Here is a 24,183-nt window from a genome sequence, read left to right on the forward strand (position 1 = left end):
TTGAATACAGTATATGCAGATTATATCAGGGAACTTGAAAAGTTCTGCTTCAGCCAGAAGCCAAACAAGGGTAAGAGATAAATATAAAGAGAACTTTGTGTGGAAACATGGAATTTATTTTGCAGGCAATGGGAAATTGCTGAAGGATATAAGCAGAAATAAAATTTTATTGGAAATGTCACATATGTATGTGAATAAATAAAATGAGTGCAATATATGACAATTTCCCAATGAGTGTATCAAATAAGATGATGCATATACCGCAAGGGAGGCAAAATGATGTCCCTTTGCTGTAAACTTTAAGGAAGATGCAGTGTGTTTGTTTAGTCTGTGTAGGAAGGGAATGACTAGTTGAGGATGGAACTGTGTAGGCTGAGAGAAGGGTATCAATAAATGGATCTGTTCCCTGAGCCTTCTGTTGATATAACCAATAGGTCAAAAAAATAAGATTACCCTCTGTGCTTCATGATAAAGGTTTTCACGGATTTCATAACTTAATTTGGCTCATTTCCAGTAATGACAAGGGTTCATTTCAGCTGTTCATTTGTAATTGAGCTGAAGCACAAATTTAAATCACCTATGTTGGAAATTAAGTAGTGACGAAGACTAGTTGATTTATTTCTTCCCTTTCTCCTAGCAAATGAATCTCAGTGCAAAGTACTATTTGTTTTAATGTTTATTTATGTTTTTGAGACAGAGAGAGAGAGAGAGAGAGAGAGCGAGAGCATGAGCAAGAGAGGAGCAGAGAGAGCAGGAGACACAGAATCTGAGGCAGGCTCCAGGCTCTGGGCTGTCAGCACAGAGCCTGATGCGGGGCTCGAATTCATGAGCTGTGAGATCATGACCTGAGCCAAAGTTGGATGCCCAACCAACTGAGCCATCCAGGCGCCCCACAAAATACTATTTTAACAGAAGTAAAGGAAAACTGTTTTGGGGGTGGGTGGGTGAAATATGGACCTCCAAAGAAATCACACAATTATTAACTATGTATTAGGCATGTTATAATGTTGTACATCTCATTTAGTCCTCACAACCAGCCTAAAATGTAGATTTTTTCAGACATCAGGAATTCAGGATGAATGAAAAGAGTGAACCTGCTCAGGTCACACAGTTGGGAAATGCCGGTATAGGAATTTGGACTTAGAGTTAGACTTGGAGTCCAGCCCCTAACCCCTATGCAAGCCAACCTTCCTCTGTTGGTGCTGATGAAGGAAACAAAGAGAAAGTGAGGAGGTCTAAGAAGGTAATATTTTGTACCTAGATAGTATATACTTTGGGGTTCTTTTTGTTTGTGTTTTGTTTGTATGTTTGTTTGTTTTTTGATAGCATATACTTTGGATAAACTAAAAGAGAAAAGTAGAAGTAATCAGATGCTTGTAATAAGTTGTGAAATAATCTATCATATACTACATATGGAAATGTACCCATTGGTTTTAAAACCATTTTAGTGAGTTCCTAGTCAATTAAAAAAATTGCTGCCTGAATAAAAAATAAAGCTGTTACAATCATGTTATGCATAGTAAACATGAGACTCTCATGGGAATGTGTTCTGGGGAAAAACAAGCTTCTATCTTTCCAAGAACCGGGGACCATATGCCCCTCATGAAAGTCAAGGGTCTGTGATAGTAGTGAGCATAGCATACAGGTCAGCTACAACCCTTACTCTGTACATGTTCCCAAGTTTTACGGTACATCATTTATTTCCATAACCTCAATTTTTAAAAATTAGGGCTGTTATTTCAGAAACTAGAATGAAACCTTCTCTGTAGCTACTCTCACATTGTGTTGGAAACTATATGAGACATTTCCAGAAAAAGGCAGACCTACATGCTGACGGTAGAGACCTTTTTTTCACAGAATGTGGACTTCCAACCTCTGCCGTCCATTCTAAAATGTTACTATGTGACACATCTTACAAAGTACTGTTGTGTTACATTTTCTTGTTAATGTACTTTTGAAACCAATTATCTCTTTTCTTCACAACAGGATTAAAGTTTTATTTTGCCTCTGCTTGCTCTGAGGATACCTTTATTTAATTATGAAACTGTTTTGTACTTTTACAGTCCAATCTTTAGGACATTGAGATTCAAAGAACTGACAAGAACCAAGAGGAAATACCAAGCATGGGTTGCCCTTTAGCTTTGGTTATAGCATCTTGATGAGAGAACACAGCTAGGAAACCACTTTAGCTCTGGTCTTTAGGATTTCTTAGAAAAAGCAATCTTAATGCTGCATGAAAAATTAATATACATAACTCAGGATTATATAACACAAACTCTATTAAGAGAAAAATGAAAATAATTTCCTGATTAGAAGAAGGGAAATAAAAATTACAGATATTATTGCCCACATAGTAAGGTGTTGAGGACTAGTATGAATTTTGTGGACTGAATAGTTAGAAATGACTAGTGTGTAGGAAACAACACCACTAAACTGAAGTTCATAAAGATATGCACTGGGTGCAGAGTTCAGCTAATAAGAAAAAAATAAATAAGTAAGAAAAAATATTTGGCCACAATAAAAGATAAAGAGTTTGTATAATACGGTGCCATTCAGAAGCTGTGTCTCCTTTTCTAAACTTTTACTCTTTTTTTTTCCCAAACATTTTTTTAATGTTTATTAATTCTTTAGAGACAGAGAGAGACAGAGCACAAGGTGGGGAGGGGCAGAGAGAGAGGGAGACACAGAATCTGAAACAGGATCCAGGCTCTGAGCTGTCAGCACAGAGCCAGACAGAGGGCTCAAACTCATGAGCCATGAGATCATGACCTGAGACAAAGTCAGACACTTAACTGAATGAGCCACCCAGGTGCCCCTCTAATCTTTTACTCTGAATTGATTCCTAGGCTTGACCCCTTATTCATAATCACTAAGATCTGCTGCATAACCATCTTCTTGTCTTTGGATCTGCCATCAAGTTCAATGTTCTCCATGATCAGATATGTATTAGTGTTCTATTGCTGCTGTAACAAATTGCCGTAAACTTAGTGGCTTAAAACAATACATATTTGTTATCTTGTAGTTCTGGAGGCCAGAAATCTAAAATCCAATCATTGACAGAGCTGCATTCTTTCTGTGGGCTTCAAGGAACAATCTGTTCTCTTGATTTTTCTAGCTTCTAGAGATATCCTATATGTCTTGGCTCATGACCCATCCTGTGTTACTCTGACCTCTGCTTCCTTAGTCATATTTCCTACTCTTAGTCTCCTGCCTCCCTTACTAGAACACTTATGATTACATTGGGCCCATATGAATAACAGGTTATTAGTCCCATTTTAAGACTTTTAATTTGACCACATATGTAAAGTCACTATTGTCATGTAAGTTAACTTATTCATAGGTTGGAGGGATTAGGGCATGGGTAGCTTTGGGAAGGTTATAATTCAGGCTGCCACAGATGTATGACTGTCTAACCCTTCAGCTTCACAGCTGGGACCTCATAAATAATAATTGCCAACAGTCATGGAGCACTTGCTATAATATAACCCTGACACTATTTTAAGTACTCTATAGAGCTTACTTCATTTAGTTTGCAAACACCTTTAAGTTAGGTGCTATTGTCACCTTATTTCACAAATGAAGAAATTGATGAACTTGCTCAAGACCACATAGTGAGTTGTCAAGCCGAAATTTGAACCCAAGAAATACGTCCCTAGAGTCCAGGTTTTTAAACACTATGCTAAAATACACTTCATATAAATGTCCTAGATATCATCCCTCCTCCACTCTCGTCTTACTGGATCAACTGCGAATGTGATCAAAAAACAGAAAGAGTTACAGAGAGATTGGTCATATTACCTTCATTGAGTTGTTCAGTCAGTGTCCACAGCCATCTACCTTTAGACTTCATTGTGTGAGAAATTTAGACCTCATTCAATTTTTCTATTTCTTGCAAGCAGAATGCATCCTAACCGATCAACTGACTCCATCACAGTGAAGAACACTAATCTTGGAGTGACCAACTTGAAAATCCATCTTTATACTAAGATCAAATACTGAAGGACAGTGAAGCACAATTGTCCAGGATAGTTTCACTGCAAATTCATGGTCACCAACCTCAGTCAGGCTCTGAATTCAACTTTACATTTCTTTCAATTATCTTTGGTGAATTATCTCTCCCATTAAACTCAAGCACTATTCCAAATCTTTTTTTTTTTTTGTTCTTTTTTTTTAAGCTTATTTATTTATTTTGAGAGAGACAGAGACAGCGTGGGGGGTGGGGAGAGACAGAGAGAGAGAATCCCAAGCAGGCTGTGCACTGCCATCAGCACAGAGCCTGATGTGGGCCTCAAACCCATGAAACCGTGAAATCATGACCTGAGCCGAGACCAAGAGTCAGACGCTTAACCAACTGAGCCACCTGGGTGCCCCTCTTTTTTATTCTTCTTAAGTTCCCTAGATAATAGCAACCACGTCTGGGACATCGCTTAGCAGATAACCTCAATAAGATGGGTCACTCCTCTTCCCTTCACCTACAGTGCTTACATGTCCATCCTTAGCCTTCTGGTTGAGGAAAAACTTTCAACTGTTCCTGCAACTCTAACCCTTTCCACCAAAGCCAGAATCTTAATCAGTCAATTACTTACCCTACGTTTTTTTTTTTTGTTGTTGTTGTTGTTTTTTATGTTTTATTAGTCCTTTTCTGAAGTAGTATAGCTCAGGACATTATAGCTCATAAACATATTCCAAACTTTGCAATACAGATACACAAACAAAAAGAACTCCACAAATAACAATAATAGCACTCTTCTCTTGGCCATGCCTCCTGCTCTTGCTGCTACCTTCTCTCTTTCCTTCCCTTCTTGGGAATGTTTACATGCTCCTCCTAGCATACAGCTCAATAACTGCACTTAGACCTTTGCACTCAGAGGTCACCACTGACTGTCATACTGCCAGATCCAATGGCCACCCTTCAGTGCTTACCTTATGAGTATCTCTGAAGCACAGGACAGAGTTCACTCTCTGCTTTATAAAGTTCTCAGGTCTCCATTCTACCACTTTTTGGATTTCTTCCCATTTCCTCCCTTTAATGGACACCCTTTGTTTTCTTTATCCCTTTGATGACATCATTTCATTCAGTATCCTCTTTGGGCCACTTCTTTTTCCTCTATACATCTGTTCTCTAGGTAATGGTGGATTCAGTTCTGTACTTGCTCTTGCCTGCTCTGCGTTTGGTTATTCTTCCTGACTACTAGCTATATGCCACAATGGCCACAATCCCACCTCTAGATGCTTGGTCGAGGACCTGCAGAACTGATAGCTTGGCAGAGGTAATATATGTTAATAGACTTTTTCACCAGCTCCTGTTCATTGTCTCACACTGGCTGTTGAAAGCATCTACATTTTCAGATCCCCTTGTAATCTCCAATTTATCTCCTCACCATAGTGCTTCATGAGACCTCATTAGAGATTTTCATGCTCCAGCATCCCCTTCTGGACCCTAACTTCCACAGGTTCTCCCCCAAATGAGAAAGTTTGTAGTCTTTAATAAATTCCTTTAATAAATCCTTCATGTTTGTACTCTGACACCACCACTTATCTGGATATTTATGTGTGAGAGAAATAAACTTGGCTTTTATTTAAGGCAGTGTATTTTTGAGTTTATTTGATACATTAATTTAATCTGTATCTTTACTAAGTCAGAGAGGATCATTAAGTGTTCTTGTTTGGACACACTGATTTTGGGATGCCTACTGGCACTGAAGCAGAAGTTTTAAATAAGCAGGTGAGTTGTCAAATCTGGGGCTCAGGAAGAGGTCACGGTTAGAGATAGAAATTTGGGAATGACCAGAAATTGGGGGAAGAGATGATATTTCAAGCCATGGAACTGGTTGTAGGATTGAGAACAATGTTTAGGACTGAAGGGAAATCCAATATTCACATATGTGATAGAGGATGAAGAATTGGTAGAGAAAATTGAGAAAAAGCAATCAGTCCGTTAAGAAGGCATGATTAAAGGTTAGAGGCTGTGACATCCTTCGAGCAAGAGACTGTGTTTCAAGAAAAAGTTTGAGTCAATGTTTTGACTCAAGAGGTCTAGTAAGATGAATATTGATAGCTTTCCACTGAAATTAACAAGATGGAGGTTCATTGATCACCTGTAAGTTGGAGTGGCAGGGAGGATATTCTACAGAAGTGGAGACAATGTCGCCTTTCAGTGACTTTGACTATAACATATGGGTGCTAGCTGGAGTCTGCAGGGGTCAAAAAGGATAATACAGCATGTTTGTGTGCTGTAGGCCATAGTCTAATAAAAGAAAAGAATTGTAGGAACAAAGTCCTTGAGTAGTCAGACGGAATGGGAGCCAGCGCATAGGTAGAGTCCTTGGTCTTAGATAACTGAAACTGATACAGTTCATCCATTGTAACTAATGGGTGTCAGTCTGAGTGGGGATATTTTTAGAGACCTGGTAGATTTGCTGGTGGATAGATGTAGCTGTCTTCTGATTGTTCTCATTTCTTTAATTTTTAAAATATTTTTAAGTTTATTTATTTTTGAGGGTGAGGGAGACAGCATGCACACAAGTGGGGGAGGGGCAGAGAGAGTGAGGGAGACACAGAATTGGAAGCAAGCTCCAGGCTCCAAGCTGTCAGCACAGAGCCCAACACAGGCTCGAATCCACAAACCGTGAGATCTGACCTGAGCCGAAGTTGGATGCTTAACCAACTAAGCCACCCAGGTGCCCTTGATTGTTGTAATTTCTTAACGAAATAGAGGCAAGAATGATTGCTGTAAATGGGATGGGCATTGAAGACTTGAGGAGATAAGAAAAGGTGTAAATAGTAGTCTTGGGGATTGGAAAATCAATTGTTTAAGGAAATGTAATAGGATTGCTGGACAGTGCTGAGAACTCCTTAAAGTTTGGATATAAATTCATAATTTAATTAGTTATCATTGTTAGGTTTTTCCTCTTTATCATGTTCTTCCATTCACACAGGCATAGGGCAATTGTATTTAATTAGGGTTGGAGATTTTCTAGGCAAATATTATATGACAAGAATAAGGGAGTTGAGTACATACGTAAATGAATGATCACAGTGATGGAAAATGGATTCTAAGCTCAGTAAGGAAAGAATTGAGCTTATTGTTGGGAGGAAGGTCAATGGATTTGAAGGTCAATGGGACTGATATATTACCGAAGGGTCTTGAAAAACTGAGAGGAATTACAGAGATATAAGGTAACAGATTCTGAGCTAGCAGAAAGAAACTATTGATGCCTTTCAGAAACCCTCTCAGGTAGTGGCAACTAAAAGAGAAAATCTTATTAGCCGTTTGTTGGTATAGATGCCAGTGTTTTCCAAACTATAGTTGTCTGAATACTGTCTTCACAGTTTTCATCATATAATAAAAAGAATAATAATGATAATTAATACATATTGGGTATTTGCTATATGCAGATACTATTGGAAGCATTAAATAATTGTCACAATAACACTATGAGGTAGATATTATTATTATGTCCATTTTACAGATAAAGTAACTGAGGCATAGAGAGATTAAGAGATTAAGTAATTTATCTTAAGTCACTCGATCCCAGAGAAGCTGGCTCTAAGTGTCTGTTCTAACCAGTATACAAATGGTTTCCTAATATTTGTAACTGTGTTGTGATTTTCTCATTATTTTCCTTTAACAGACTCATCATATTAATATATTTCAAAAAATTCATACGACTACCATGAATAAAATTGACTTATTGGAAATAATGAAACGTAAGTGTGAGGTGATCACAATGAAAGTAAAATGATATTTTAAAATTCCAGCTAGTCATTGCTACATGCCAGAGGCTCAGCGAGGGGGGCACGCTCTCTGTTACAAAGATTAGCAATTATTGGAAGGGGATGAAAGATTTGTGCCAGTTGGAAAAAATTAAGAAAGATTTTTAAATGAACCAAAAAAGAACTCTTCTATGTTATCTTAGCTCTTCATTGTTCTTTGAATTATTTTACAACTTGATAAGTTGTAGAAAATGATGATAATGCAAAGGATTCTTATCCTTAGAAACAGAAATTCATTGCGTCAGGTGAATTGAAACTGATCATTGCCTTGTGGATAGACCCATTTTGCATCTATGTGTAATTTCATTTCAGTATTCTTTATTTGTCTATGTGCATAGGGCCCTTTGAACCTTCCTTTGATCTCATTGCAAAATCTTACTGGTTCCCTTATTGATCAATGAGTTAAGTCTTTAGTGTGTCATGTTATATTGGTATGAAAGTCATAATTTTACCTGAAAAAAAAATTGATCCTTTAACACACCCTAAAAATCTTTCTTCCTTTTGGAATCAGTGGGATGGGTACGATTTGTAAGGGAATAATTTCCTCACTGTGTGATTCAATACTATTTAATGTTATTATCATTTAATGTTCCTTAGAACTCATTCTCCAGGTGAAAGTCGGCCAGTGTACCACTACCATCAAGAAGCATCTCACGCTTTGACACTATTGAACTAGATTATTGTTTTTCAGGCTTGACTGCTCTTCACAGTCACCTGTGGAAGTTAAAAGGTGTGGCTACAACAACCAATTATACACAGTTGTGATCTTCAAGAGCATATACTTGAAAACATGAAAGACAAGTACACATTGGTTAAAAGGTATGTATGTGCTAGGATGCATGAGGGGCTTGTAATCTTCTAGAAGGAGACTCAACCCATACATGCAGTACACCCCCAGGTTGATGGGGTGGGTGGGAGAGTGTTCTTGGAGAAGGCTAGAAGGGGACAAAGAGCCGTGAGTCAGGCACCGGTGGAAGAGTGTGTTGTGTAAAAGGTCTAGAGCCACAGAGCTATGTGCTTTTAGAGACCAGTGCAGCATGACCAGAAAACGAATTTTGATGTGGCATTTAGAGACAGGACTGGGAGATGGGTGAAAGGTCCTTCACTGCCAGTGGCTTTCAAACTTTTTCTTCACTCCACTTTTGAACAGGAAATACATTTTACCTTTCAACTCAATACAACACACATAAAAATATTTAAGTAGTTTCACGAAGCATCATTTACCCTTAGTATTTAGAAATTACTTTGCTCTACTCTGTTCTATTCTACTCATTTATAAAAATTTGTCACTAACCACTAAATTGATTTCACCTGTTAATGAGTGGCTGTGGTTTGAACCTCACTGGATTTTATTTATTTACTAACCTAAGAAACTTGGACTTTATCCTGAAATTGACCTGATAATCAAACACTCGATATTTGTTTGTTGACTAACTGACTAAATGATTGAATCCACCCATCTATTCATCCCATCTAAACATCTCAGAGACAGAGGATGGAATAAAGACTTTTCTGTGCTCAGATCACACTTCAATGTGGTTCCCCAAGTGATTCAGAAGGGAAGATGGAAATGAGAACAATGAAAATGAGCAGTACAGTACCCAGAGCTCTGGCTCCAGGAATACAAGTACAGCTTGTGCTTGCTGACCCCCAGAGGCCATCTTTAATGAGCAGTGAGACAGTTCATCTAAGTCACGAATTGTCACTATAGCTTCTGTTTCCTTAGAAACAGGGCAACTGGTGAAGCTCTTGGCTCTAAAAACCACAGTAAAATATCCAGTAGGCAGATGGTCTGGCAATTGAAATCGTCATGCCTATGTGAGCATTTATCATGAATTGGCATCATATGAGAAAAGAAATTCTTTCAAGTCGGAATTGAGCAAGGATGGGAAGTGTGATCAGCAGGGGTCTGTTGGTAATTGACATTGAGGGGCAGGCAAAAGGCAGAAACCTGGGGCTTGAAGCTCCACCCAGTCCACCAATTCCCAGTTCACTTCTGTTGTCATTGTTCCTCCTGCCTCTCAACCACTGAGCACAGCACTGTGAAATAAATATTGTTTCTATCCTCACAGTGTCTAGGAACAAATGGAATTTTGAGCACTTTCAAATCCTTCTTCAAGGAAATGAATTTCTTGTATATCCCCTATAAATGGAAAATGCTAACCAGGACTAGCCAGGAGAGAGACTAATGTAAGCATTTTATATTCCCTGGCATATGTTTCAGAGATTTCTATGCATTGTCAGTGCCATTGCTATTGGCAAAATACTTACTAGACAATTACATCTGAACAGAGGCCATATTATAAAACACTAAAGCAGTAAAAATAGTAACTTCCAGTTATGAAGTGCTTAGTACGTGTCAGGTACTGTATTAAATACTTAACCTTATGAAATCCTGTATGAGCCTTGCGCTAATATTATTCTCACTTTAGAGATGAAGAAACTGAGGTTTAGAAAATTATTTAATCTGGTTAAGTAATTTGAGTGCAGGTGGAAAGGAGCCACTATACAACTTTCCACTTGTCTCCCAAAGGATAATGAGGTAAGATGAAGAAGCTTTAGAATAGAGTTTTGTAGACTTCTTGCATCATGGACCCCTTCCACAGTCAAGTTAAACTTACAGACATCTTCTCAGAAACTGTACAGATGCAAAAAAAAAAAAAAAGGATTACACAGGAAAGCAATTATTTTTGGAATAGAGTTAATGAAATTTAAGAAATATACTATAGTACTTTTGTATACTTTGGGTAAATATCTAGTAGCACAATTTCTGGATTATATGGTAGTTCTATTTTTAACTTTTTGAGGAACCTCCACACTGTTTTCCAGAGTGACTGTACCAGTTTGCATTTCCACCAATAGTGTAAGAGGGTTCCCATTTCTCCATATCCATTTCCAACATCTGTTGTTTCCTGTGTTGCTCATTTTAGCCATTCTGACAGTGAGGTGGTATCTCATTATAGTTTTGATTTGTATTTCTCTAATGTAGGTGATATTGAGCTTTTTTTCTTGTGTCTGTTAGTATGACTTATTTGGAAAAATGTCTATTCATATCTTCTGTCCATTTATTAACTGGATTATTTGTTTTCTGGGTGTTGGTTTTATAAATTCTTTATATATATTGGATATTAACCTTTTATCCGATATGTCACTTGCAAATATCTTCTCCCCTTCCAAAGGTTGCCTTCTAGCTATAGAAATACTGATCTGAAGGGATACATGCACCTCGATGCTTATAACAGCATTATCAACAATAGCCAAATTATGGAAAGAGCACAAATGTTCATCAACTGATGAATGGATAAAGAAGATGTGGTATATATACAATGAAATATTACTCAGCCACCAGAAAGAATTAAATCTTGCCATTTTCAATGACTTGGATGGAACTAGAGGGTATGATGCTAAGCAAAATAAGTCATTCAGAGAAAGACAAATATCATATGATTTCACTCATATGTGGAATATAAGAAATAAAACAGATAAACATGCTGGGGGGGAGGGGAAAGAGAGGCAAACCAGAAAACAGACTCTTAACTATAGAGAACAAACTGAGGGTTGCTGGAAGGAAGTTTCATGGGGGGGATGGGTTAAATGGGTGATGGGTATTAAGGAGGGCACATGTTGCTATTAGCATTGGGTATTGTATATAAATGATGAATCACTAAATTCTGTGCCAGAAACTAATATTACACTGTATGTTAACTAACTGGAATTTAAATAAACACTTGAAACTACAAAAAAACCCCCATAATCATATGTATAGAAGCCTAAAAAATATAATATAGTAATATATACATACCTCTTTAGTAATGTCTTAAAGAAGATTGGACAGTGTGTTAAGCAGCTACCGTAATTTTGAAGTAGTAATTAGAGTCATTTGTTCTATTTTTCAATGATATTTTGAAGCACCTGCAATAACTGAAACTAGAAAATTTGGTACATTGATACTTTCTATTGGTTATCGGTCACAAGTACCGATAATTCTACTAAGGTCTATGGCCTACATGTATCATAGAAAGAAAGGTTCAGTTTCTAACAGAGGTTAGTAAAAATAAAGATGTAAATCTTTCCCATCCAAGTTCAAGGATCAGTAGAATTCTATCCAAGGGCCCTTTTGGGGATCCACCAATACCAGATCAAGAGCCCTGATTTTAGAGCTCTGGTTCTCCACCCATGGCCATTCTGTCCCCCATCCCACTCCATTGGACCTTTGGTACTGTCTAGAAACAATTTTTATTGTCATTACAGGGGTGGCATCCTACTTGCTTCTAGTAAGTGGAGGCTGAAGATGGTGTTAAACATCCTATGATCTGCAGGATAGCTCCACCGAACAAATGATTATCCATCTGAAAATATCAGTAGTGCCAAATTAAGAAACGCTGCTTTACTGCTGTTGATGAAAAAGAGTGAAATCTTGCCATTTGCAACAATGTGGATAGAACTAAAGGACATTATGCTGAGCAAAATAATTCGGTCAGAGAAAGATAAATATCATGATTTCACTCATATGTGGAATTTAAGAAACATAACAGATGAGCATAGGGGAAGGGAAGGAAAAATAAGACGAAACCAGAGGGAGGCAAATCATAAGAGACTCTTAAATACAGAGAATAAACTGAGGGCTCTTGGAGGGGAGTTGGGTGAGGGGATGGGCTAAATGGGTGATGGGTCTTAAGGAGGGCACTTGTTGTGATGAGTACTGGGTGTCTTATGTAAGAAATGAATCACTGGGTTCTTCTCCTGAAACCAAGACTACACTGTATGTTGACTAACTTGAGTTTAAATAAAGAAAAAAAAAGACTGTTTTAGAGCAAGAAGATTTGGGTTTCGCTTCAAATATGAGCACTCATAAACTGAGTGATATTGGAAATGTTTTTCCTTCTGAATCTTGGTTTCTTGACCTGCAAAATGAAGGTGTTAAGATCTACATTACAGGACGTTTGTGAGAATAAAATAAAATAGTGTGAAAGTGTATAAAAAAGAGTAATGCATCAAAGGAATGGTTTTTAAGCTATGTTCTTTTGAGGTTTTGGATTACACAGGGTCGTTAGTGGTTATTTCTGGGGACTGATGAGGAGGACACAAGGTCAGAATTTTAGACATCTAACCCACACTTTAACCAGAGAATCTCTGTTTTTTATTTGTCTTATATATTGAGCTTCTGTGAAAGATATTATTGAAACAGATAAACTCTTTGCTGTTCAATATAATGCCAGACATAATTATTATTTTAAGTATATCATGATAATCAAATATTAAAAAAGGATTCTGATCCTTTAATTTCTTAGCATTTAATCACCTGGATGCCCATATTGCAGGAGTTATGTTAACCGGCATTACTTTTGGTCAAAATTTGAACACAGCAGCTTGAAAAGAAAAATACACACTCAATTTGCTTCTACGTGTCATGTTTTGGCAATTATTTTCTCTATACAAGCATTGAAAACACATCAAATAAAAGTAGCAAGACATTCATATTTCAAAACCACCTTTCCTCCTCCTGCTGACACAGAACAGAACTTTCTCTTTCTCGGTTTCATGCATATGGTAATCAGTTTGCTTTCCTTTGAACTAGATAATTGTAAGAATCACAGAATACCCCAAGCCTGTCTATGTATATTTATGTTCACTAACACAGTTACACAAGGGATCAGCAGAAATATTACTGGTTCTGTTGGTTTAAATTAAATTCCTTAATCAATCCCCTGAGAAGTGTTATCCAGGAGGTAACCGCTGAATGTGCATGAATCTTTTATGTGCTTCATTCTACAACAGTTTCTGGGAGGCCTGCAAATGTGAATTTTGCACAACAAAAATGAGTTGCTAACATCAGACAAGGCACCTAGTGGTTTCCTGATCTTGGAAACCTAATAACACAGGCTTGGCACAGCAGAAGACAGATATGATAAAGTTTTCTTGACTTACACTGTTCTCCATCCATCTCCCTTAAGAGTAGCAGAAACTAACATCTACTGAGTGCTTTCTTATGCCAAGACTTTATCATTATTTATTTTCCCAAAAGAACCCTGTAAAGTCAAAACTGTCATCATCATCTACTTTACCAACTAAGGAAGTCATGGCTCAGAGAGGTTGAGTAGTTTGCCTAAAGTTACTAAGCTTGTAAGTGGCTGAGGGAGGATAGGAACCTAGGTCTTTTTGATTCCACAGTCTATGGTCTTAGCCATTGCTAGAGTCTGTCTTTCCTAATCTAATCCTTTATTTCTTCCCTGCCCCAACAATAAGGTGATTATTTAAGCATTGCGTTTACAGTTGGACTGGGGTGGGATAGGTTACAAAGAGCTAGAACACTCTGAAGTGCTCTTTTACCAAGGCAAAGATGCAGCGATGTTGGCTATAGATGTAGAGAGGAAATAAATGTAAGTTGGGGCCTATAAAGTTTTCTTTCTTCTGTGTTTCATTGAATTGTACCCTGAAGTCCTCCCTCACTCCTTTGCCAAGGTATCTGGATGTGTACCACTCAGAGGCTTAAAAGGAAGTTGTCAAAATAGATTCAGTAGAACGGCTGTCAACATTTCAGCTCTTGGACTTTTCAAAGGCTTTGTTTCAAGTATGACATGAAAATGATTTGAAAACAGACTTAACCCAACTGCTGACCAATTTCCCTAAACTGAAAAAGGGATCTCCTTCCGCTGAATGGGCACAGTCATTTGGACAGAAGCTAAGTCTGAAAGGAAGGATCTCCAAGTACTGTTGGCCAACAGCACTGGGGAGGAGATACCATAGATCTTGTCAATAGGCATAAACAAAGCCCATGCTTTCAGTTTTCCTTCTCATGGCCTATTGGTGAAAATTTCACTTGCCTATGTGCCTAAGACATTGCTCAGCTCTCCATTTGGCTTACTTGTATGGGCAGCAAAATTCTCTTCATGCTGGAATTGAGCATTGGGGTCATGTGACACTTATAGGGGTGGGGAATGTGTGTGGAAAAAGGAATGCTTAACCAGACAACACATGGTAATTGGAATCAGCCTGCTATATCTAACAGTTCATATATAGCCATTGAAAATAATCCCTTCCATGTGTAGATAATTTTATATTCTCTATAAGTGTTCAATAAATGTTCTCTAATAATTATAAGGTACCAGAGGGAAGGGAATAATAATGAGCTCCAAGTCTGTGGATGATTCTTATATTGACTGAGTGCTAATTGTAAAAGCAACCAACATTAATTGAATTCTTAACTATGTACCTGGCACTATGTTGAACATTTTGTATACATTATTGTTTACAATCTGCATAAAATCCCTATGAGATTATATGGTTTTTAATTTTCATTAAGATAACCTGAGGTTTAGTGAGACTAAGTAATTTTGGAGAAGGTAAAAAAAAGGACAACAAGTAGAATTTGGATTTGAGTCATGTAGCTTTAGTTAAGCAAGGGAAAAAAGTTATGAAGAAGAGGGCTGTAGAGTAGAGGAGAGTGGAGAAAGCCTCCCTTCATTTTTCCTAAAGGAAAAATATGTGTAGGTATGTATGTAAATGTGTATATGTATGTGTAGGGAGAGTCTATCTGCAGTGTATGTGTGCACATATATATACATATATGTGTATATGTATACCTATATATGTATCTATATCTGTATTTATCTATGAGAGAGAGAAAATCTACCTTCAGTGTGTGTGTGTGTGTGTGTGTGTGTGTGTGTGTGTGTGTGTCAGTGGTCTACCTTCAAAGATATTTAATCTTTTATGGGAGGTAACATGATCAATCTCATAATAATATAATAATAACTGACAGATATTCTGAGGCTGGGTGGGATGTCCTGATCTGTGTTCTTTTACATAATGATTGTTTTAATTATCTGACTCTCTCTAAACTGTAAATTTCCATGAGTACAGGGACTATAATTTGTTTATTCTTTTATCACAGAACCCAGTTCAGCCACTGACTAGCCCAGGGTCACCCAACCAGCCACTGGAATTCAAACTCAGGCAGTCTGGCACTAGAGCCAAACTCCTACCACGGCTTTGCCTTGTCTCTCGCAGAACAATCCTCTCCCAAATATACTGCATTGTGATTTTAGGGCAGAGCTGCTTCCTCCTGTGTGGGTGTAAATCAAATTCTCCTTATATTCTGCACGCAGTTTGGTAGGAAGTAAACTACCCAGAGAAATGTCGTCTGACTCTAAGCTTAAGAACAAAGCTGAATATCCATAGCCCCTTGCATCATCTTGCCAATTTCTTATTTAGCATGTGCATTGGAACATGAATAAATATAGCAGATTAGGGTGCCCCAGATGACGAGGAGCTGCCTGGGAGGATTTTATTCTGCAAAGCTTCTGCGTAACATGTTAGATGGAAATGTTCAAGAATACTGCACATAAATAATAGATGCATATAAAAAAAGGGGAGATTCTTAAGGCTTTTTAAAGACAATGCGCCATAAGATTTTTTTTTAATTTTTATTTTTATGAGGATGTTGTAGGTAGGTCATATAAATTATGGATACTCTGGATAATTAACTATTGAATAAGCTACAGTTCACTGCAGTGATGATTCACACCATCTAGTTTGTGGATAATCAATTGCGATGCTCTCGTCCAGTTTTTTTGGCACTGTTTATTGCCTAAAAGCAGTCCCATAAAATTAGACTGAGACAAAGTCAGAAAGTAGGAATAAAATGTGTACAGAGGTATCATCTAGCCCTGTTTATAATAACAAAACCTGGAAACAAGCTAATCGTCCAATAACAGATTAAGAGTTAAATAGATTTTGGTGTCTCTGGATAAAGGAATATTATTATAGTAGAATAGTTTACAATGAGAAGTTAATATTATTAGATGCTTAAAATATGGTAGACAATGGAATATCTAGAGTAGTTGACATCTGGAATGAATCATTTTAAATACCCTTTCCTCCTGTATAGGACAAAATTATTTTCAGTAATAATCATGAAATGTAACAAACAGTAAGGTACACCTGGGTGGCTCAGTGAATTAAGTGACCGACTTTGGCTCAGGTCATGATCTCACGGTTCGTGGGTTCAAGCCCCGTGATGGGCTCTGCTGACAGCTTGGATCTTGGAGCCTGCTTCAGATTCTGTATTTCCCTCTCTCTCTGCCCCTCCCCTGATCACGCTCTGTCTGTCTCTCTCTCTCTCTCAAAAATAAACATTAAAAAAATAAAAAAATAAAAAAAGAAATGTAACAAACAGTAACAATGGTCAGAAAAAAAACCATGGATAGTAAAATTCTAGTCTTGAACTTTTTTATATGATTTTATGCCAAAAAAGAAAATAGACTAAAGTATATTTTAAAAATAAATATTTATGGTATAAAAGAGGAAAAATGAGTAAATTAATATTTTAAAGTACTTTTTTTTTTTTGTAAAGAAGGAAGAGCACAGGGAGAAATACTTTCAAAAGACTGAATTCCCCATTTCCAAAAATGATTTGTGCATAGAATGATTGAATTGAAGTAACTGAAGTTCTGTTCATTTATCTTTACATCCACTATGCTACCATTGTTTATGTCAAATTTACTGGCTACGTCCAGAAATGTACAGGACATAGGAGCTGAATAAATGAACTGGGCCCAAAGTGAGCTTGAATAATTCTGAACCCTATGGAACTTGCTTTTGAGAAGAGAGGAACATTAATCCTCTTTGTCATGGGCCACACAGGGAGTCCTTTGAATTAACTCCCACATAGATTACAAGGTTGATTATAGTGTAAGTAATTAAGATGTGCTAATTTGAAGCTTAAATATATATTATTTTAGTAAAACCCATCAGTGTCTTCACTGATTGTTTAGAAATTAGCACAACAAAAAATATTTTGGGGAAGGAGTATTTTATTCCCAATGTTTAGACTTGCTGAAGCATTGTGATACTACAAAGCACCCTGAATTTCCATTGTTTTTATTTATTAGTTATTGCTTTTACTTTCTCTAAAATGCTGTCTCTCCTCCCACCACCATCGCTTGCACCTCGGTTCAACCATTTCTACTCTTCCACTTTTGAAATAGATGATGACTCTCAGGGGGAAAGTAAATATAGAATTGTGTATAAGATATACCAATAAGGAGACTTTGAGACTGCCTTCTACTCAAGGAACGCTAAAATGGCCCAGTTAAGTTTCTGGGGTTCTGCCATTCGTGATACATGAAACTAAACTTGCAACCTGGGCGAGGATTAATAGAAAAATAGATGTTCCATGCTGGATGAAGGCCAACAGACCAATCAGAACCTCTCTCTGGGAAAATATGAACGCCAAAGCACAAATGAGGTAGGTTAATTATCTTGAATACTTGTTAAGCTATTGTTTTGGATCTTCATGAAGTTGGTCTTAGAGGCACTGCCACCCCAGTGATTATCTACTATGTATCTTCTTGTTTCTGTCTTTTTTTGCAATAAACCCTCCATTATCCAAGCTTATCTCTGTGGGTGGGTCAAGCTTAAGGAATGATTCAGTTTAAAAAATGAACTAATGAAACAGAGATATGATATAAACACTAGAAGAGGATATATAAAAATTTCAACAATGGTCAGGCTCTCTGGTTTGTGAGATAATGGATCCTTTTTTTTTTTCTTATCATTTTCTGTGAGTCCTATATTATCTACCATGAGCACGTGTTGCTGGCATTTCAGGGGCAAAATTTCATAAGAGATAACTATATTTTCTATTTTCGACTTGATTGGCTTTAAAAGGAGAGAAGAAACAACCTTTAAGTCTGTAATTCCTTGCATAGAAGTAAGTTCTCTTTTCTCCAGAAAAACTAATGAGTGCACAAAGTGAACGGGCTAAAACATGCTGAGATTAAACACAGTTTATACTGGGCTAGTCATCTGAATTTTTATTCCTATACTGTAGAATAAACAGACCATTTGAAGTTTTTCCAGGGTAGTAAGAGACCAACATAATGGTCAGGTAGTTACCTTGGACTGGAGAGGTGAAGTGGGTTAGTGCTTTTAACAATCTCTTGCCTATACGGAAAGGTTATTTTTGAAGACAAGAGTACTGAATGTTCCAAGTTCCCACAGTTGTCATGGAAACCTTTTAGCTAGCTGAATAGGTTAGCAGGATTTTATGTTCTCCATTTTGACAAATACAAGAAGACATGATCCCAGCTTTGCATTACTAATCAGAAAACTTCTGTTTTCAAGTCTTCCAGCACTTGATTAGTCAAATTTTCTTATTTATTTTTTTTCTTCTCCACAACATAAAGCAACAGGCAAGGTCTCTTTCAAAAATTATTCCCACTTCAGAAGCAGAGCCAAAATCGTGACTGGGCTGACCTTGCTGTGCTTGGGAGTAATACTGCTTGCAGCTTCGAAAGGCCCCTGCAGGTTAATTTAGGCCCCTGCGGAAACTCTTCTGATTTGTACCTACTTTCAATGGTTTCCTGGAGGCAAACTCACTTGCTAATGGGCAGGAATTATTCCTCATTTTAGGAGCAACAGTCTGCCCACACCATCTTATAAAGCACAGGTAAGCTTTAGGAAAAAGGCTCCCTAAGGCTAAAACCAAAACAGTTCATGTCACATGGGTAAATTCAGATTCAGAAAATCTGACATTTTCCTTTTATTTGTCTGTAACAACACTCCACACTGCTTTGGAAGATAGATGTGGTCTAAGAATCCAAACGCAAATTGGAAAACGAACAACTGCATTGCAGGCAACAGACTGACTGATTTGGGTGAACTAGTTGAAGCTGGAATTTTGGGGGCTTCTTTAAGAATCACTAGATGCAGAAAGCCTTGTGTATACTTGGGGGAAGGCGTTGACAAGGGCTCCTTAGAGCATCTGGCTTCTTAAGCAGTGTATCAGTAATAATTAAGAATGTAAGATTTTGTAGGTATGTGAATTTGGGGAGTTCATCTTGTGTCTCGGTTTCTTCATCAGTATGATGGCAATATTAATAACACCCATCCCATAGGGTTGTAGGGAGGATTAGAGAGTTATCACGTATACGCTGCGTATCAGCTCTGACACATAATACATGATAAAAGGGAATATTTGGAGGATAAAGGCATGGGGGAAAACAGGAGTGTTGGGAAATAAGGAAGAATAAAATGATACAAGGCAAAGAAAGAGGGAGAAAGGACCCTGAAAGAATGACGTGCATCTGGCTGTATTGGGTTAATGGCATTACCAGTTTCTCAACTGTCAAATGTTGCCGCAATTCCCACCCCAGCCCTAGACCTCACGGGGCCCCATCTCACTGGATGCAACTACCTGAGATGATTTTACAGAATTCACTACGTTAATATACTGGTTTCATCATCTGATTATGTCCCGATGAAATTCTGCTTTCTGTTGTTAAATGTCTCAGTGTGTGTCTACACTGATGTAGTGATGTTTGCCTGAGAAACCTCAAGTTAATAAAGAAGTGCATAATGAAAACCACTGTTTCAATGGGGAAGGAGGGGGTTTGGGATTAGGAGGTTCCAGCGCCGCCAAGGCAGAGTTATGTCTCTTCTGGGAATTTAAACAGAGAAGAAAATGCATTTGAAATTCGTTTTGCAAGCTAAAGATAATAAATTGACATTCAAATGTATAACAAAGAAACCGGCCTAAATTTCATTGAGTAAATCTTGAACAGTATGTAAGATCAAGCCAAAATCAATGATTTTGGAGACCATCAAAACGAACTGTGTGTGGCACAGATCACAACTCCAATATTAAACTAAAAAGTGATGCCAAACGAGAAGCTAGGCACGAAGATAAAGCGTCTTGAGTTCATATTCTGTATAAAACATGCATTTCCCCATGATACATACTCACAGACTGATTTTCCACACATACTATGTAATTTTTTAGTAGTTTGATAATTTTTATGACTTTTGTATAATAATTACTGATAATATGTACAATGAAAATTGCATCCTATATTTAGTTAATCATGTTATGCCAATGTATATTATGAAAATATGCCCAGTCAAAAATGCCTATTTCTACCAGTTGATAATAATATTGATAATGAGTTTTTAAAAAATATTGTAGTACTTATTCTCTGCATTTATCCTCATGTTTTTCATGTAGCTCTTCCCAATCAAAATATGCATTCCAAAAGTATTTTTATTCCCTGCTGGGCACAGAATGTCAGATATTTAATAAAGAGGGGACAAATCAAGGTGCTAATTAATGATCACGTAATGGGCATCATAATTTGGAGAGCTTAGTGAATAATAAAATAAAATGATACTTTCACTTCCTAGAAATGAATTCATTCTTACTTAATAAAATTAATTTATGTCAATGTAATACATGAAAATGATAAAAAAAAATCTAAAAGATTTTAAGGAGATAAAGCAGCACCTGCCCACTCATTTCTGCCCTTCAATTCAGCTCTCTAGAGAAAATAACTTTGAACCATTTTACCTTTCTTCCGGTACTAATTTTCATATTTCTGAACATTTTGTTTGACCACTGCGCTTGCAACATCCAATTCTCTTGACAGCAACTTAGTGTCTCACAAATCCATTAAAGTTTGAGTTAGTACAGACCCCACAGGTTGAGGGGCTCAGTCACCCATGATTTCCTCCATTTCAGATGCCAGTTGCAAATCCTAGATGTCCCCACTCCACCTACAGTTCTTCCTGGTTCACTACAAATTTGGAAGTCCTCACAAGCCCCTTTTAGGTTCAAAAGTTTGGTGGGCTACACAACTCACAGAACTTACTCAGAGCACTATACTTAAGTTACAGTTTTATTATGAAGGATACAGCTCAGGAACAGCCAAATGGGAGAGATGTATAGGGCAAGGTCTTGAGGGATGGAAGTGTGGGAAGGACCCGGAGCTTCGATGCCCTCTTCCAGTGGAATCTGGGCATGCCATCTCTCAGCACATTGATGTCACCAACCTGGAAACCCCGAGCCTAGTTGTCCAGAGTTTTTATTCAAGGTTTCCATAGACATGATTGATTACTACCATTGGCTATATGATTGAACTCAATCTCTGGAGGTTGGCAGATGGGGCTGAAAGTTCCACTGCTCTAGTCACCTGTTTTTTTCTGCTGACCAACTCCCATCCTGAAGTTATTTAGGGTCCCATCTCATTAGTATAAAATAACACGTGTTGGAAACAAACATGTCTTTATGCATAACAAGACATACTCCTATCACTGAGAAAATTTGAAGGGGTTGAAGGTTCATGCCAGGAACCAAGAGCAAACACCAATTATGTTTATTTTTTACTAAACCAAAACCACTATTTTCTACTGCCTTCCTCTTACCATAGTTGAATATTCAGCTTTCTTATACCCACCTCCTTTATTTTACCACAAAACTTATATATATAGATAAAATTTATATCTATCAATGCAATAATTGTTACATTAATCATATAATTATGCTATTATCATATGTTATTTATGTAATTATATTATATATATATATATATATATATATATATATATATATATCTGTTTCAATTAGGGGTTAGTGTTTGTATTATTACATTTATATAAATACTGCTCACCGTGAGCCAAGTAGTGCACCATATTTGTTATTTCCTTTCTTGTACAAGTTGTGTTCTTTGATTTTATTAATTTCCTCATTTAAAAAATTTATCCTGTTTTGGGACATCTGGGTGGGTCAGTTGGTTAAGTGTCGAACTTCAGCTCAGGTCATGATCTCATGTTTTGTGAGTTTGAGCCCCTCATTGGGGTCTCTTCTGTCAGCACAGAGCCTGCTTTGGATCCTCTGTCCCCCTCTCTGTCTGCCCCTCTCCTGCTCATTCTGTCACTCTCTCTTTCTCTCAAAATAAATTAATAAAAACTTTAAAACTGCTTTCACATGTTTTTCAAATGCTATTGCTCTTTGTCACATGGATATTTGGACTGTCTTTAAATTTTTCAAACAGTGCCCCCACTCCATACCCACAGCCACGCTGTCCCCTCTCACAGCTCTTTTTGTCTCTCTCTGGGCTGGCTGCCTTCCATGTTTGGTGCACATTAGTCATCTGCAGATTTCTCACATGTCACATTTTCTTTCCCATTGGGTTCTCCTATTGTCTTACTTAGATTGCATGTGTCTCTTTATTATTATGATCATTATTGCTATTATTACTTTAGTTTATTATTTCAGTTTCTTATTTCATTTTGCTGTAGCATATTCTACAGCAATTTTCTAAGAAAGCATATAAATGGTGGGGCGCCTGGGTGGCTCAGTCAGTTAAGCATCGACTTTGGCTCAGGTCACTAGCTAGTGGTTTGTGGGTTTGAGCCCTGCATCCGGCTCTGTGCTGACAGCCCAGAACTGGAGCCTGCTTCAGACTCTGTGTCTCCCTCTCTCTCTGTCCCTACCCAACTTTCATTCTGTCTCTCTTTCAAAAATAGATGAGCATTATGAAATATATATATAAAAGAAAGCGTACAAATGGAGGTAAATTTTATTTGGTCTTGAATATCAAAAAATATCATTATTCTCCATGATTTATCATATATAGAATTCTAGGGTGAAATAATTTGTCCTCAGAATTTTGAAGGTACTTTCCCACTAGTACCTCTAGATTCTAGTTCTGCTGATGAGAAATCAGCTGTCATTCTAATTCCTATTCTTCGGATATGACTTACATTTCCTTCCTGGGAGCTTTCATGAATTTCATTTATCTCCTGGAGGTTGTAAATTCTTTGTGATGGTCCTTGGAATGTGTCTCTTTCATTTACTCATCTGGGGAATTTGGGGAACTCTTTCAGCCTGGAAACTTAATTTTTTCAGTCTGTGAAAATTTCTCGAGTTAATTTGAGGATTTCTTCCTTTTAACTTTTCTCATTCTTTTTTTTAAAATTAGTTTTCTTTCTTTCTTTATTCATTTATTTATTTATTTACTTTGAGAGAAAAAGACAGCATGAGTGGGGGAGAGAAGAGAGAGAGAGAGAGAGAGAGAGAGAGAGGGAATCCCAAGCAGTCTCCATGTTGTTGGCACAGAGCCCAACATGGGGCTCAAACTCACAAACCGGGAGATCATGACCTGAGCCCAAATCAAGAGTCTGATGCTTAACCCACTGAGCCACCCAGGCACCACTAATTTTTTTCCTTCTTTACGAAGCTGTTGCTGTGATGCTTGACCTCTTAACACTTGAATTTCCTAGGTTTTTTTTTTTTCTCTTTCATTGTCCATCTGTTTGCTTTTCATTCCACTTTCTCTGAAGTTTTCTTGCTTATTTGTTCTACTCTTTCATGGACAGTTTTTCCCCAGAGCCATAAAATTTTTACATTTGTGTATCCCATTTGCATCCCATTTGTGTGTTTATGGATATAATCTTTTCTTTCTGTTTATGGATATATTTTTAAATTCTTCCCTGTTTGAAATTATTTTTTGTCCTTTGTGCTGGCTCTGTTTCTTCTAAATTCCATTCCCTCTCCTCTATGTCCCACATAGAAGGATTTCTTCAAATTGCTTTATCTTCAAATTGCTGTTGCCCTTACTATTTGCTGTT

The 24,183-nt window shown here is 37.4% G+C and overlaps 1 protein-coding gene and 1 long non-coding RNA gene across 2 annotated transcripts in view; one reads left to right on the forward strand and one right to left on the reverse strand.

The window, feature by feature from the left end:
• GABRB1 (gamma-aminobutyric acid type A receptor subunit beta1) overlaps positions 1-24,183 on the reverse strand; it is a 254,012-nt gene that overhangs the window by 137,139 nt on the left and 92,690 nt on the right. The window lies entirely within an intron of this gene.
• The window catches only part of LOC131507633 (uncharacterized), a 41,443-nt gene continuing 18,401 nt past the window's right edge, over positions 1,142-24,183 (forward strand). Inside the window, exon 1 of the long non-coding RNA XR_009259599.1 lies at positions 1,142-1,243. This is a non-coding gene — a long non-coding RNA (uncharacterized LOC131507633). The remainder of the gene's footprint in view (positions 1,244-24,183) is intronic.

Source organism: Neofelis nebulosa, chromosome 3, assembly GCF_028018385.1.
Source record: "Neofelis nebulosa isolate mNeoNeb1 chromosome 3, mNeoNeb1.pri, whole genome shotgun sequence".
NCBI lineage: Eukaryota > Metazoa > Chordata > Mammalia > Carnivora > Felidae > Neofelis > Neofelis nebulosa.